Below are 6,671 nucleotides of genomic sequence, written 5' to 3' on the forward strand. Positions count from 1 at the left end.
CGTCAGCTCCAGGAGAGTATGAAAACCATGCAGCAGGATGCTGCTCGTCAAGCAAAATTTGCCAGACAGCAGGCTGAGGTCATGGCCCAACAGGCAGAGTTAATTGCTAGGCTGCAGCAGCAAACTGGAGCATCTGCATCACACCAAGCTCCTCTCCCACCAAGAGTTCCAACACTCGAAGAAACAACTCACGTCCAGGAAGATACAGACATTTCGATAGGGCCGGCTCCGCCCCCAATCCTACCCCAGTTATCCAAAGTACAGCCCAACCTACCGGATTCTCCATTTGAGTTCGAGGTGGACCCTACAGCGTTGAAAGTGAGCAAGCTTGAAAAGTTGTTCAAGAAATCTCAGGGTGTGAAGTCCATCCCAGATATTGAGGACGGGTACACCAACTCGGCCGTGATGCTGTCGGACCGTTTTAAGATGCCACACATAGACCGCTTTGATGGATCCGGTGACCCTATGGTGCATCTACGGTTGTTTTCAGACATACTATGGCCGATGAGCCTCACCAGACTACAGAAGCTTTCTCTGTTTGGCTGGACCTTGTCGGGTGTAGCAGCCATCTGGTATGCAAAATTGGAGGATTCCGTCAAAAGGAATTGGGAGGAGATGGCTGAGGCCTTTATAGCTCAGTACTCCTATAATACACAGATCAAGGTCACAACTCGTGATCTTGAGGCAACCAGGCAGGAGCTAAAGGAGAGTTTCTCCGATTTCGTAACCTGCTGGTGGGCCAAAGCCTCGATGATGACCATCAGGCCTGTGGACAAGGATTAGATACGGATGGTTGTGCACAACCTCTAGCCCAAGCTCATGTAGAAGATGATTGTCCTCCCCCTTCCCACCTTTGCAGATCTACACGAGATAGGGGTACAGATTGAGGATGCTATGAAGCAGGGCCTTATTGACCAGGAGAAGGAGCATCCTAAGAGGGTGTTTTCCCGCAGTTCGAATGTGACCACCAGTGGTGATGCAGCTGCAAGATCTTCTGAAGTTGGAATGGTCACCACCACTCCCAAAACAGCAACCTCCTTTGTCGGTACATCCAATTCAAACCCCCGAACCTCAGACTATCTACCTCGAGGCAAGAGGAGTTTCACCCTACTTTATATGCCTTTGTCTAAAGCTCTGGAGGTCTTACTCAGGAAAGGACATCTCAAACCGTTAGAACAACAGCCTCTACCCGATCCTCTCCCTCCAAGGCATGACCCGACTAAGTACTGTGCTTTCCATCAACAAACCGGCCATGACACCGATAGTTGCGTCCATTTTCGCCACGAGATACAAAATCTGTTTGACAACAGGGTCATCGTCGCACCAAGTCCTGCAAAGTCTATCGGCTCTTGATTAGTGAACTTGTGGGGGGATAATGCGATGTGATAAGGGGATGAACCACCTGCGAGCGACACTTAATTTACTCCAGATGTGGTGTATGGCACGCACTGTTTTGAGCATTTGTGAATGCTGGTTTTTGTACTTTCTGACTTGTGTGTTGAGTCAGTATAGTTGTGTTGTATCGAGTCAATTTTTTGTATTGAGTCAGTTCTTTTGTACTGAGTCAGTCGGGTCTGTCTTGTTGTATCGAGTCATTCCTGTGTTGTTAGAGTCGGATGATTTTGGGGGTGTTACCTCGGACATCACTCTCTTGTTTTGTGTTTGTATTTCACACCATTTGTTTTGTGTCTGTTTCTACCTGGGGGCCAGTTGTCCCAACAGATCTGAATGAAACAGCATTGATTTTCACACTCTTGTGTTTGCTTCTGCCTTGTGCCAATTGTGCCGGAAGTTCTGAATGAGATGGCAGTGCTTTTCACCTATTTTTTTGTGCCTTGAAATCATTGCATTGACCTAAGTTTTTCAAAACTTTTTGAACACTGTGGTGAAAACGAAGAGGAAGGAATCCTCGGGTTTTGCAAAATTTGATCAAATGAGAGAAAGAGAGGCATGCTATGCCCTTAATGATTGAGATCATGCTTGTTAATGTGAGTACTAAGAACGACCCTGGCTTGATCCAGATTGGTTCTACACTGTCTTCAGCGCGAGTGATTTGCCGCTTTATAAAAAAATTTCAAAAAAAATGTTTTGTGCAGTCCTGCGAAGACTTGTGTGGAATCGCTCTTGAGATTGTGCAGCCTAGGATCGCTCTCAGCCTCGAGACTCGACCCCTTGCTTTCGAACCTTGAACTTAGATTCAGAATGTTCAACGGTTAACTACCCTGTAAGGCCTATGTGGCCGGGTCAGAAGCAGCCCGCGAACTAGGGGCAAGAAAAGTCAGATCAAGAAGCTTGTGAAGCTAGATCAGGAGTACCCCTCGAATTAGGGGCAAAAATGCCAGATGTGCTTGAAGAGTCAAAGACGAAGACTGGCAAGAATGCCAAATCCCAGAAGGGAGGAAAGAAGAAAACATTGCTGAAGGACAATTGAGCTCCTATCCACAACACTAGGGGCAATTCAGCCCCCATTGGATGGATTTCTACATCGTCAGTGAACAACAGCCATTCTCCTAGATTCAGATGACTTCAAGATCTCAAAACCATTTTGGCATGGACAAAGCTACACTTTTACCCTTGAGAGGCTCCCTGGGCCGAAAACCCGGAGGGGTGACCCAAGCAAAAGGTAGAGCAAGAAAAAAAGAAAAAAGAAAAGAAAAAAAAAATACAAAGAACGAAAAAGAAAAGATGAAAAAACATGAAAAGAATTGAAAAGAAAAGAAAAACAGAGATCGCAAGGTTGAAAACCCAAAAGGGTGGCCTTGGCAAAAGTTAGAGCGTAAAAAGTGAGGGTTAATACATGAGTGTACCTTAACCCCGAACTACGTAAGGCTTGATTCCCATCTTTGGGATACGTAGGCAACTTCATTCTGAAGTCCAGCCGTAAAACACTTCAAATTCGATTGTGTCCATGTAATGGTTTCGACCATCTTGGCCTTCTCTGTATCCGAGAGTTCGGTTGTGACTGTCACCGTGAGGACTAGTTGCCATGTGCTGCTGTGCTATTCAAACAAGGGGCTACTTTTCGTTGCCATGCAGTGTTCTTCAAATGAAGGGCAGCCATTCAGACAAGGGGCAGCTCTCTGTTGTCATACAATGTGCTGCGGTACTATTTAGACTAGGGGCAACTTTCAGTTGCCACACAGTGCCGTTCAGACAATGGGCAATTTTCCATTGTTATGGATCTGAGGTTGTGCATCTTAAGAGTAAGTTCCGCATTGGTCGAGCAGTGGCCATTTGCAAAAATAGTTTTTGAGAATTTTTAATGAGGCTGACTAATTCTCTCGAAAAGTATTCCATTTTTCTAAAACTGGACCATTTCTTGGACCCAAAAAAGGAAAATTTTCAGTTCTTATAACCTGACTTGCATGATTTCAAATCAAAAAAATCAGACAAGCACGTTAATCTAACTTTCATTTTGGTCAAAATTGTTTTAGGAGAAAGCCAAAAACAAAAAATGGTCAAAATAATGAACTAGGGGCACAATTGAGTCAGGTGTTCTGTCTTTTCCCCGTTGTCAACATACTTGCCAGAAAAGGGCACTCTACTTGCCAGAAAGGGCACTCTACCTGCCAGAAAAGGGCACAACTGAAGCTAACAACAAAGGGTTGAAAGCTCTCAACATCCTCTAAGCAACGAGGTATCAAGCCAAGTGCGAAGCATGAACTGGAATGGATCAAGATATTCCACTCCCTCGTCTGGACACATTTGATCATGTCCAAACTCCCTAGTAGAGCATTGTCAACCGATGTCAGCTGCAGATCTGCTACACACCCAGTTGTAGCGCAACCCCTCTGTGGGAGGAACTCACTAGCCATGAGCGGAAGGAAGAAGAATCTAGCAGAATGCTAGGGGCAAGATCCCACAACTTCTTGTTTATCCATCAACCACACAGGGAAGGGATTAAAAATGACAGATTGAAGAATAGAGAGATGTGCGCTGAGAAGAAAAGCGAGGAAAGGGTTTTGAGAGAAAAACCGAGCTTGAGGGCCAAGTGATGTGAGAATCACAAATAAGAAAGGGTGGGGAACAATACCTGGAGAAACAGGCTCCCTATGCACATTTGAGTCTTTTGTTTTGTTGTGTTTTGTTTGTCTCGTTTCTTGTTTTGAGTCATTTCGAGTGTCAATAGATGCGTTTAGGTTGTTTTACCTTTGTTTTTTGTTGTTGAGTCGTTTTTGCTATGGTCAGTCATAGGCTCAATGCCCAATTGAGAACTTATTGTCACTCTCGATTTCAAAAAATCATTTTGCGCTCCGAAAGCCGTGCCGTTCTCCACATCTGTGCAAAACAAGATTCGTTCTTTTGTAAAACCACAGGGTTCAACCCAGGTCATGCGGGAACAGTAAAACCAGGACCTATCTGAAGCTGTATAGGTTCCAGGATACAAAGCAAAAGAAAAGAGAGAAAATTTGGAGCATCTGAGTTTGTTTCAACTTCAGAAAATTCCGAAATTGCATTCCGTGTGTACCTCTTCAGGTCTTGTTAATGCTACCGAAGTATGAGTGCGCCTCTACCTCAAGTGTAAGCCTGCTTCAAGTCAAAATGACAGTCCAAGCAGTACCCGGGGGTTTCATATGCAGATGTTACCTCTCGCCGATACGAACAGGGTGTACCCTTATCGAGCTGAGTGTGTTGCAAAGCCCTTCGAAAGATAAATCGGAGGCACTAGAGTACATATTTGATGCTCTCTATTGCATAGAATGCGCACTTTCATATACGCTTCTGTCTCATGCATGCCACGCATCGTTATGATTTATGTATAGAATATGCTTGCTTTCGATTCCGCATAGAACATGCTTTGCTTTCAATCTTGCATAGAATAAGCTTTCAATATTGCATAGAATATGCCTGTCTCATGCATTGAATATGCTTTCAATATTTCATAGAGTATGCTTTCTATGTTGCATGGAAAATGCCCCCATACTTGCATAGAAAATGCATTTTATCGCACCTCTTTTGTGCACCTCATCGCACTGTCTTGTGTACCTGTATTGCATTGCCTTGCACACATCTCTAACTTGCGCTGTCACGCACGTTACTTACATTGTTATGCACATCTTCAGTTGCGTTGTCACGTACACTCTGGTTGCATTGTCATGCACCTCTTTACTTGCATTGTGATGCACGTTCTAGTTGCATTGTTATGCACCTTTTCACTTGCACTGCTATTCTTTCTTCTTTGCGCGTGCGACGGGTTAGACCTCTTTTGGTTTGGAGCATTTGGAACACGTTCCAATGCTTATATCTTTCTGAAGCACCGGGATATGTCCCTATGTTTCTTCTCCTTTTCTAAAGCACCGGGATACGTCCTTATGTTTTTTCTCCTTTTTCGAAGCACCGAGATACGTCCCTATTTTTCCTCTCCGTTTTCAAAACACCGGGATACGTCCCTATGTTTCTTCTCCTTTTTTGAAGCACCGGGTTACGTCCCTATGTTTCTTCTCTTTTTCTAAAGCATCGGGATACGTCCCTATATTTCTTCTCCTTTCCGAAACACCGGGATACGTCCCTATGTTTCTTCTCTATTTCCGAAGCACCGGGATACGTCCCTATGTTTCTTCTCTGTTTCCGAAGCACCGAGATATGTCCCTATATTTCTTCTCATTTTTCGAAGCACCGGGATACGTCCCTATGTTTCTTCTCCATTTCTGAAACACCGGGATACGTCCCTATGTTTTTTCTCCGTTTCTGAAACACCGGGATACATCCCTATGTTTCTCCTACCTTTCCGAAACACCGAGATACGTCCCTATGTTTCTCCCTCTTCGGTTAAAAGTGTTCGGAATACGTTCCAATACTCACACCATTCCGAAACACCGGGATACGTCTCTATGTTTCTCTCTCTTCGGTTAAAAGCGTTCGGAATACGTTTCAATGCTCACACCATTCCGAAACACCGGGATATGTCCCCATGTTTCTCCCCCTTTGGTTAAGAGCATTTAGAATATGTTCCAATGCTTATACCTTACTAAAACACCGGGATACGTCCCCATGTTTCTCCCTCTTTGGATTAGAGCATTCGGAATACGTTCCAATGCTTATGCCATTCTGAACACCGGGATATGTCCCTGTTCTTCTCCTTTTTTGGTTAAAGAGCATTTGAAATACGTTCCAATGTTTGTACCATCCCCTTTCCTCCCTCGCGTGTGCTACACTGAGAGGTTCTCCCTTTCCTTACACATTTTCAGCGTGTTTGGAATTTGTCTCAGGTTGCATTGTTTTGCATCCATCTCGCATTGTTATGCATCGCCCTTGGGTTGCATTGTCTTGCATCCTTCCACTCGCGTTGTCACGTAGCTTTTCACTTGCATTGTTATGCATATTGCTAACAATGTTGTACCTGTTAAGTTTCTCTTCTTTTTTGGGCACGATATTGTATGTACAATTCATTTGAAGCTGGCACGACCAGACGAACCAGACAGGTATTGTATATTCTCCGTGTGAGACGTAGCGAGAATTGAATAATTCTCCTACATCCTTTCTGCATTGTAATGTAGTTTGGTTTTAGCTTGCTTAAAACTGTTGCATGATGTGCTTCGTTATAGCTTTCTTTGCATGATCATAAGTTATGCTTGGCTTTGTGTACTGTTCTTGCATTTTGCCCCTGCCTTCAGGTGCATATCTTCATCTGTAGCTTGTATGCTTTGTCTAAGTCTTCGGCCTTGTCAAAA

This window comes from Camellia sinensis, chromosome 2, assembly GCF_055761805.1.
Source record: "Camellia sinensis isolate YWXY chromosome 2, ASM5576180v1, whole genome shotgun sequence".
NCBI lineage: Eukaryota > Viridiplantae > Streptophyta > Magnoliopsida > Ericales > Theaceae > Camellia > Camellia sinensis.